The sequence below is a fragment of the Equus asinus genome, unplaced genomic scaffold (genome assembly GCF_041296235.1).
Source record: "Equus asinus isolate D_3611 breed Donkey unplaced genomic scaffold, EquAss-T2T_v2 contig_748, whole genome shotgun sequence".
NCBI classification, from domain to species: Eukaryota; Metazoa; Chordata; class Mammalia; order Perissodactyla; family Equidae; genus Equus; species Equus asinus.
Window position 1 is genome coordinate 8,397 of NW_027225458.1, and position 10,285 is coordinate 18,681.

A 10,285-nucleotide genomic window follows, 5' to 3' on the forward strand; every position below is an offset into this window, starting at 1 on the left:
GGCAAGAGAGGCTGGCTTCAGGTGGCAATCTTTAAGCAAAAGAAACACACAAGGGCGTGGGGAGCTGGGGAAAAGGCAACACTGAGAAATCCACCCTCTGAAAAGGACGAAGATGGGCAACAGAGGCTAGCTCAGGTGGCAATCGTTAAGCAAAAGAAACACACAAGGGCGTGGAGGCCTGGGGAAAAAGCAACACGGAGAAATCCACCCTCTGAAACTGAGGAACATGGGCAAAAGAAGCTAGCTCAGGTTGCAACCTTTAAGCAGAAGAAAAACACAAGGGCGTGCAGACCTGGCAAAAAAGCAACAGTGAGAAATCTACCCTCTGAAACCGACGAAGATGGACAACAGAGGCTAGCTCAGGTGGCAATTTTTAAGGAAAAATAAAAGGAAGTGCGTGGAGACCTGGGGAAAAAGCAACACGGAGAAATCTACCCTCTAGAACTGAGAAAGAAGCGCAACAGAGGCTAGCTCAGGTGGCAATCTTTAAGCAAAAAGAATAAAATAAAAAAATACAATGGCGAGGAGACCCGGTCAAAAAGCAACCCTGAAAAAGGTACCCTCTGAAACTGAGGAAGCAGGGCAACAGTGCCTAGCTCAGGTGACAATCTTTAAGCAAAAGAAACACACAAGGGCGTGGGGAGCTGGGGAAAAGGCAACACTGAGAAATCCACCCTCTGAAACGGACGAAGATGGGCAACAGAGGCTACCTCAGGTGGCAATCGTTAAGCCAAAGAAACACACAAGGGTGTGGAGACCTGGGGAAAAAGCAACACGGAGAAATCCACCCTCTGAAACTGACGAACATGGGCAAAAGAAGCTAGCTCAGGTTGCAGCCTTCAAGCAGAAAAAAAAAAGACGCAAGGGCGTGGAGAGCTGGCGAAAAAGCAACACTGAGAAATCTACCCTCTGAAACCGAAGAAGATGGGCAACAGAGGCTAGCTCAGGTGGCAATCTTTAAGCAAAAAAAATAAAATAAAAAAATACAATGGCGAGGAGACCCGGTCAAAAAGCAACCCTGAAAAAGGTACCCTCTGAAACTGAGGAAGCAGCGCAACAGTGCCTAGCTCAGGTGACAATCTTTAAGCAAAAAAAAAAAAACAAAAAACAAAAAACAAAAAACAAAACCCACAATGGAGTGGAGACCCGGGGGAAATCAACACTGAAAAATACAAAAAGAATGGAAGACCAATAGACAGAGCAGGCACTTTCACCTGGGGTGGAGGAGGTACGCATGGATGACCGATAAGCGCATGAAAAGATGTGAGCTGTTCCCTGGAAAAGCAAGTGAGAAAATTAGAGGGAGACATTGTGGGGACACATGGGTGAGACTGCCTTCTTCCAAATACCGGAACAGGATCAAACTGCTAGTCAGGTCGCGGAGAAGCCAAGTCAGTCACTCACGCCTCACTGGTGGTGAAGGGAAACGGTATGGCCTCTGTGAAAAAGGGCGTGGCGGGTTCCAAAACTGACACGCCGCGGAAACAACCACCGAAAGTGGCAACCTACATAAGCCTTTGGTGTATCTTGCCTCCTAAGAGCGTCTGTATGTAGCTGGAGCCTTGGGTCATTAAGGCTTCCACAGTGATCTGTGGTGGGTGGGTGGGGGGGGGGGGGCCTTGGGCCTTGGGGGTCTCCGCTGGACCTCCAGGAAGTCAGCTTTTGTGGAGTCCCGTGAGTCCTTCCAGGGAGGGAGGCATCCAACCCGAGGGTGGTCTGGAGGGCACCACTCCCACCACTCCCGGGGGCTGGGGCGGGGGGCGGGGTGGGGGCTGCGGCCACGTTCCTGTTCATTCACACAGAATCCGGGGCATGAATGTTCTTAGCAGCTCTGTTCCACACAGCCCCACACTGGAAACCACACAGACGTCCTGCGAGTCCCATCCCTTGCTCATGTCGCCGGGGCTCCGGAGGAGGGCCACTCTGTAAAAGCGGCCGCCAGATGGCGCCCAACGACCGGCGCGGAGGGGTCAGCGGGAGGGAACCGGGTCACCAGCCAGCGAGAGTGCACAGCCTGAGCCCACCGCCGGGTCAGGTCTCTCTCTGTCTCTGTCTCTGTCTCTGTCTCTGTCTCTGTCTCTCTCTGTCTCTGTCTCTGTCTCTGTCTCTCTCTGTCTCTCTCTCTCTCTCTCTTTCTCTCTGGGCCCGCTTGGGGCGGGCGGGAGGTCACCACGTGAGGCCCCAGGGTGTCCACCTCGGAGCTCCCAGGCAGCACAGGGCAACCCTGGGCGCAGAAGGAGGTGTTGGAAAATCGGCGGGGAGGGGGGTGGGGTGGGTGGGCTTGCCAGGAAGGGGACAGACTCCCCACGTGACTTCTGGGCCGGGCCGGGCGCGGGGCTGCCGGCTGGCTGACGCGGACAGAGGTGGAAAAGTCCCCGGAGATGCCACGGGGCAGGCCGGGGCTGCCGGCCCCCGCTTCCCGGAGCGGCCCGAGCACTTCCCGGGCTCCCGGGAGGACTTAGAAAATCACGGCGGGGTGGGGGGTGGGGGTCGCTGTCAAACCGAAACCATGCACGTCATCAGAGAAGGACCGTGACGACGGAGGAATTGTCCGCAGTCTGTCAGGAATTGTGTGCAGCCTGTCACTTCCGGCCCAGAGGGTCTCTCTAAGGCAGACGGACAGACAGAGCCCACAAGTCGTAGAGGAAAGGACCGAGCCGCTTGGCCGCGGAAAAGTTTACAACACAAAACAGGTCTCCCTCCGCACGGGGCCACAGCAAAGCCCAAAGACGACACACGGGGGGGAGCATGGGTGCAGATGCACGTGTGGTGATAAGAATATGGATTTCAGCAGGGCTTCCCGTCCTCATCAACAAGCAGAAGCACCCAAATGGTGGGGGTTGGGGGGCAGAGACCTCACAGCCATTCCCTCCACAAATCGAGTTCCCCGGGACATCCTCACAGCGCCGTGCTGTGAGTGTGTGTGGGTGTTTAAAATGGAGTAAATGTGGACGTGGAACTGCTCCGTGAAACCAAAATAACAACAGTCGTAGATCTTCTTTGGTCATTTAGAAAATTCTTTTTTTTTTTTTTTTCCCCAGCGGTGCACGTATTTCCCTTCCAAAAAAGAAGAACGGGAAAGGAGATGTTAAAGGCAAGCAGAGAGAGGAAAACTGTTGCAAAACAAAAGCTGAGCTCCCGTCCGAGGGAGGCCTCCTCCATTGGAGGCCTAGGAAATCATTCTGACAAAATGGAGGATCTCTGTCTTTGGTGTCGATTCCCTCAGAGGTCAAGAGAAACCTTTTCCAATGTCTTTATCAGGAGGAGACTAGAAGTTAGAGAAAAGTATCCTTTCGGGAGTGAGAAAAACAAATTCTGATTTTGCATCAGCTTCCCTCCGATCTTGAAACTCATTGACTTGATTCCATTCTGTCGACGGAAATAATCCGGAACCAATCTATCCGTGAAAATCGGGGTGCGTTTATTCTGAGCTAAAATGTGAGGACTGTGGCCCGGGGCCTTTCTTCCCGAAGGAAGAGAGGGTGCCCGGGAAGTGGGGTGTACAGAGTGCTTCTAGACCCCCAGAGAGGACGTTTCACATAGGATCGAAAGGTCCCTTGGATGATAGTCGCGAGACTGCTCTGTCGGCACAGCGATCGACAGACACTGCTGGGTGGCAGGTCTGTTGTCTGGGCCTGGGTGGTCACAGGGGAGCCGGATGGTCAAAGGTGAGCGCAACCATCCGCTCCTAGCCTAAGGAAAGATGCCTCTCCTTAAGGAAAGGCCCGAGCACGGGGAAGCTGCTCCTTTCCCTTAAGGGCATTGGTTCTTGCCGTAGGAAATGTGTAAAGCGGATCTACGATGCGATGCGTGCTCGACGGCCACGTCAGGCCCTTTTCGAAAAACACTGTCAGGCCGAATTAGGCCGACACCCAATGGCTTCCTCATAGACTCCCATAGATCCTATCGCTCGCCATTTCTATCTGTCCACATCGTTCCAATTTTAGGCCACTTGACCACGAACAGGCCTTTTTCTCAGATTATTTTCCCCGTGAAACTTTGATCACCTTTTCACAGACAAAACGATCTTTACTTTTTAGGCCCTCTTGCCTGAAGGCAGCCATCTCACTTTCCTTGAACACAAAGATGTTTCCCATATTCACTTTTAGTGGCTTTTTGTTTTGTTTTGTTTTGTTTTGAGGACGATGAGCCCTGAGCTAACTGCTGCCAATCCTCCTCTTTTTGCCGAGGAAGGCTGGCCCTGAGCTCACCTCCGTGCCCATCTTCCTCTATTTCATATGTGGGACGCCTACCACCACGTGGCTCGCCCAGCGGTGCCACGTCCACCCCCGGGATCCGAACTGGCGAACCCCGGGCCGGCGAAGCGGAACAGGCACACTTAACCAGCGCGCCACCGGGCCGGCCTAGTGGCTTTCATCGCATTTGTTAAGTAGATTTTTTAACCCTCACGAACCTTAATTTTGGTGAAAACTAAGAAGCCAGCAATTAGGAACTGTCCTTCCCATGAGCATTCCGTCGCTTGGCCAATGTCTAAACACTTGGCCACTTTTAGAAACATGGGATTTCATAGGTTTATCTTTTCCTTCGCTTTATTTGATTTCATCTCACTTTAGTTTTTGGGTGAGGAAGATCGGCCCTCACAGAGCTAACGCCTGTTGCCAATCTTCCGTTTTTGTTTTTTTTTTCCCCCCTCCCGATTTTTCTCCCCCAATCCCCCCCATGACATAGTTGTCTATCTTAGTTGAGGGCCCTTCCAGTTGTGGCATGTGGGACGCCGCCTCCACACGGCCCGACGAGCGGTGCCGTGTCCGTGCCGTGCCCGGGATCTGAACCGGCAAAACCCTGGGCCGCCGAAGGGGAGCTTGTGAACTTAACCACTCGGCCACGGGGCCGCCCCTGTCCGTGGACTTTTTTATCACCTGATTTCACCTCGCAAAACTTCAAAGCTTCAAGTTATCAGAGAGGTTTGGGAAGTTGTTTTTATTAATTTAATTAATTTATTTTTCGAGGAAGACGAGCCCCGAGCTGACACCTGCTGCCAATTCTCCTCTTTTTGCCCCGGGAGAGTGATCCCGAGCTAACATCCGTGCCCATCCCCCTCCCCTTGATAGGCGGGACGCTGACCACAGCGTGGCTCGCCAAGCGGCGCCACGTCCGCACCCTGGATCCGAACCTGCGAACCCCTGGCTGACAAAACGGAACGTGCGAACTTAACCGCTGTGCCGCCGGGCTGGCCCTTCGGGAAGTTATTTTCAGGACACGGGCCATAAACTAGAATCACCGCTACAGGTTTATCGGAGCGACATCAGCGTTCGTGGTGGATTGAGTCGTCCCCTCTGTCTCTCCCCTCCAGGGCACAACCAAAGGGACGTCTATCGACCCACCCACCAAGGATTCCCCCCCCCCCCCGCACGGCACAGCAGGATGCCTGAGAGATCCACGCAGCCCTACAGCGGCAAGTCACATTCGCACAGTCAAAATTCAATGGCAGAGACAAAACGTTAAGGTCAGTGAGAGGGAAGAGAATAACCGGCCCAGGAGCAACGGTGTGAAGAACACGGAGAAGACGGGTCCTAGACGCCGGGGTCCCCGGAGCAGTGATTTGATCAGAGGCCCGCAAACGTCCACGATCTCCACACCACGTTTATGGCCGACTGCGTGCGTGGGTCCTTTGGAATCGACCAGGCTACCGTCCGGGCCACTTTGGGACATCGTGTCCAGCTGCCCCGAGCGGTGGAGCTGTCGTTCAAGTGTAAGATGGGGCCCGTCCGGGGAGAGAATGGGGACGGGGAAAGGGAGGCCGCGGGAAGTCACAGAGTCTGAGGTGTTCGGGGGAGACTGACTCTTCTGAAGTGGAGGTGGTAGAAGGAGAGCAGCAGGATTTTTGGATTTTTGTTCCCTCTGTTAGGTATCTGGGTCCGGAGGAGAGTGGGGCGGGGGGGGGGCGGGTGGTGGTGGTGGTGGTGGGTGTGAGGCTGAGGCGGGGCTGGTGTTTCCTTTCCGAGTCAGGTGGAAGAGCTCCTCCAGTGGAGGTTTTTAGACAAGGGGTCTGGTCTGGCAGGATGGGAGGTTGCGGGTTGAGCCACAGGGGAATCTGTCGTAGCTCAGACTCGGGCCTTTGAAGAAATAGACAGAGAGAGGAGTTTTGCTCTGTCTGTCACCGCAGCCGGCACCTCAGGAGCAACAACAGGAGGCTTCCCGAATGAGTGAAGGGGCAGGAGCCAGCGTGCCCCGTGCCTCTCTCAGCCCTGCGCCGGCAGGGAAGGAAGCAGGCAGGCAGGCCTCAGGGCTACTCCCGTCCTACTGCCCGGTGGTCCCTGTCCCGGCCCCGCCCCCACTCTCCCCCTGACCCTCACCGCTCCCCAGCCCTCTTCTCAGCCAGAGAGGCGATGGGGGGGGGGGGCGGTGCGGTCCCAGAACAAGTTTCCTCTCATCCGCCATCATCTTGCCACCCTGACGACTTGGCCTGAGATCCGGCCTAGGCTGTACCCGTGTGTGGTTTTCCTGTGGACAAGGGGGCCGGTTCACCATTTCGGAAGAAACCCCTAGCCTTCCACTGCCGAGTCGCCAGCCTGGGAGGGGGGAGGGGGGAGGGGGGAGGGGAGGTCAGGCCCATTCATTCCGATGGGCCTGGCGTCAGGGCTTCATTCAAGTGCAGGAAGCTCTCTCCCATGGCCTCGGGCTTTTTCCCATTGAACGGCTTTCTTCAATTCCCCCACCCTTAGGCCGCAGTCCACCAAGGGCCGGGAGGCAGGGAGGGAAGATGTTGGGGCAGGGTGGCTGTCTGAGAAACTCGCCTCATCTGGGGCAGAAAGAGTGCCCCCCTCCTTTCTCTAACCCTACTAGACTGCTTGAGGATCACGGACGGTTTGGCTCATCGATGAGCCCTGCGTTATGGGCCCGGCAAGCAAACTCCTAACGGGCAACCCGCCGCTCTAGGCGTGTGTGGGTTTTTTGATCTTTCACCTTCAAGTTCGCACGACATCGGTCCGTGTCCCCCGCCCCGGCTTCCCATGGGAAATCCTCCGTCTCTTTCCACAGACTCACTGGCGACTTCACACAGTGCCTGCCTCCTCCTCCTTAGGAAGGAAGGAAGGAAGGAAGGAAGGGGCTGACCCCGTGGCCGAGCAGTTGAGTTTGCACGCTCCGCTTCAGCGGCCCGGGGCTTGGAAGGTTCGGATCCTGGGCTCGGACACGGCACCGCTCATCAAACCACGCTGAGGTGGCGTCCCACACGGCAGAACCAGAGGGACCCTCAAAGAGAATATAGAACTAGGTACTGGGGTGCTCTGGGGAGAAGAAGAAGAAGGAGGAGGAATAAAAAGAAAAGAAAAGATTGGCAATGAGCTCGGGTGCCAGTCTTTAAAAAAAAAAAAAAAAGAGGAAGAAAGATGGACAAACAGGAACGAATCCCACTGACGGCACCTCCAAATGGTGGGGGGCAGGGGGGTGGGGGGGGTGGGGAGTGGCATCATCGGGCCAAGGGTGACTCTAAGCGTGATCCCGCGGTTGTGTTATTTGACATTTTATCGAATCGATTTATTATTTTATTTTTGAGGAAGATGAGCCCTGAGCGAACATCTGCCACCAATCCTCCTCTGTCGGCCGAGGAAGACTGGCCCTGAGCTGACATCCGTGCCCATCCCCCTCTACTTTCCAGGTGGGACGCCTGCCACAGCGTGGCTCGCCAAGCGGTGCCGGGTCCTGTGCCCGGGATCCGGACCGGCGAACCCGGGGCCGGCGGAGCAGAACGTGCGAACTTCACCGCCGCGCCACCGGGCCGGCCCCCGGAGTTGTTTTGAAAATCCAGTAAGGGGCTGGCCCCGTGGCCGAGTGGTTAAGTTCGCGCGCTCCGCTGCAGGCAGCCCAGTGTTTCATCGGTTCGTTCGGATCCCGGGCGCGGACACGGCACTGCTCATCAAACCACGCTGAGGCGGCGTCCCACATACCACCGCTAGAAGGACCCACCGCGAAGAACACACAACTACGTACCGGGGGGCTTTGGGGAGAAAAAGGAAAGACAAAAAATAAAATCTTCCAAACTCCAATAAAACTTTGAGTGAAGACGACGAGGAGGATGCGAAACGTATCTCACGCCTCCGAGCCGAGCCGTCCGTTTAGGTTTAGGAAGGGGGACGAGGACCCTTTGTAAGCGACATCCCTTTTTAAGCACCATTCTAAACCACAGAACAGAACTCCCTCTCCTCGACCCGGAGCGAGGAGGTTCCTGGGTGTGTCAGAGAGGGTCACGTCCTCTGCAGCACGAACGAACCGCCAGGGTTCGGCCACGGGAAAGAATTTCTTCCTCTCCAGGGGGACTAAAAGTCACCGACGGCAGCGGGCGTAGGTGCTATCCTTCCCGTCCAGGAAAGGCAGGGAGAACTTCAGCCGTGAAGAGAAGGAGGTCTTCCTCACTCCCCGTTTTGGAGGGCCCCTTTGGCAGGGGAGTTTTGTCTCCTGATTTCAAGTCAGGAAGAAAAGGGAGAGAGAGAGAGAGAGAGAGAGAGTGTGTGTCCTTCTCGTGCCAGGTCGGTCTGAGGGGGACCTCCTCTGGTTTCCTCCCTTCCCAGGGAACGCCGTTCGCTCCTTCTTCTAGAAAAAGCTCCCAAAGCACCACCGCCCAGGATGGTCGACCTACGCCCATCGTCCCTCCTTTCCCAATCATTTCTACCGCGACAGAGGGACAGAGGCCCCTGCCCCATCCCCATCCCCACCCCCACCCCCATCGCCTGCCTCCTTGATGGCCAAAGGAGCTGCCTCTGAGAATGGAACGGGGCTTGGAAACCTTCTAGAGGGGTGACTCTCACCTGCCTGCCTGCTGGGAAAAGCACCACGCTGTCCATCGGACTGCTCTTTTGGGCAAACGTAGGCGTGCCACATAGCGATCGACAGCTATGGCGGGGGGGGGGGGGGGCGGGGTGGCGTGGTGGTGCCCAGGATCCACGACACGTGACGGCTGCGGAGCACGACAGCCCTAAGACCTTGAGGGAGACGGGGTGGCGCGTGAATCCTTTCGGAACGAGAACGACAGGAAACGCTGACGGGGACGTGTTCTCCTCTCGAGAACACACCAACGCCTCGCACGGTGTCTGACCCGGGGTGCCTCTGACTTTTGTCATCAGAGACGATCCTCTCGACCGCCCCTCACGCTTTGGGGAAAAGGGGAGAGGGACTCGGTAGCACGGGAAAAGCCATCCATCCGCCCTTCCTTTCCGTCTTCACGGCTCCTTCTCGTGGAAAACGAGGAAGCCGTCCGGAGGAACGGAACACTGACCCGGGCCAAAGCGTGGCCCAGCCTGAGCCTCCAAAACCTTCTGCTAAGTGAGAGGTGCCAGACATCCAAGGCGACCTACGTTGCGATTCCACACAGAGGAGAGAGCTAGAACGGTCCAACCCTAGAGGGCGACAGCAGATGGCGGCGGCGGCGGCGGCGGCAGTGGTGGTGGTGATCGTGGTGGGGCAGATCCGGGAGTGGGGCCGTTTTTTCTTTCGGGGGGAGGGGATGGAAACGGAAACCTTCTGGAAATAGATAGCCGTGACGGATGCGCCACCTTGGGGAGAGAGACTCCCGAAGGCCACTGGCTTGTGCCCCGTGGAAAGGATGGATTCGGTGGGATGGGAATTCTACCTCCGTGTAGAGCGTGTGGTAAACCACGAGGTAGGTGGGTGGGTGGCCTCCCTGCCTCGCCTCCACCTAGACGTCCACACACAGAGACCGACGAGGGAGGGAGGGAGGGAGGGAGGGAGGGAGGGAGAGAGACAAGACTGACAGAGGCCGAGGCCGAGGCCGAGGCAGTGAGCGAGTAAGTGATCGACCCTGGCCATAGGGATTCCTCAGAGGGCGTCTCTTGGCTCCCCAAACGAAGAATGTGTGTGGAGATCGAGAAAGATCACCGACCTAGGAGAACCAGCAAGACTTCCTCACCCGCCAGAGAGCCGCTGGGCCCCTGCCGTCCCTGCCACCGCCACCCCTACCCCTCGCCTTTGGCAGCGACGCCAACGAAAGGCAGGCAGACGAGTGGGAGAGTCGTGTGGTGGTGTCCCCCAAGGAAGGTGGGTCCATGCCGACGAGCGGTCGTCGGCGTGTGGAAAAGCCAGAGGCGGGCTGACTAGAAGGAGGGCGTCCTGGAGGAAGGGGCCAGGGTGTGAGGGAGAGAGGCCTGTTCCTCTTCCCCTGTCGGTCCCAAGTCAGGGGCCCAAAGGAGGAAAGCTGTCCGTTCCTTTCCGACTCGGACGGTTCGGGCGGAACCGACCGATCCCCGCGGCGGCGCAGTCGGGGCTTTCTGGACCAGAACCCCTCTCTCTGTCGCCTTTCGACCACACG

General features: G+C 56.8%; 1 long non-coding RNA gene across 2 annotated transcripts; it reads left to right on the forward strand.

Moving 5' to 3' along the window:
• Window positions 1-1,975: 1,975 nt before the first annotated feature.
• Window positions 1,976-8,028, forward strand: LOC139044262 (uncharacterized). 2 transcript variants are annotated; one of them, XR_011501254.1, is made up of 4 exons: window positions 1,976-2,030; window positions 5,315-5,713; window positions 7,003-7,237; window positions 7,524-8,028. It is a non-coding gene; the product is annotated as an uncharacterized lncRNA (long non-coding RNA). The 2 variants fall into 2 exon arrangements; XR_011501253.1 differs by lacking the exon at window positions 1,976-2,030 and having other exon boundaries at window positions 7,520-8,007.
• Window positions 8,029-10,285: the final 2,257 nt, after the last annotated feature.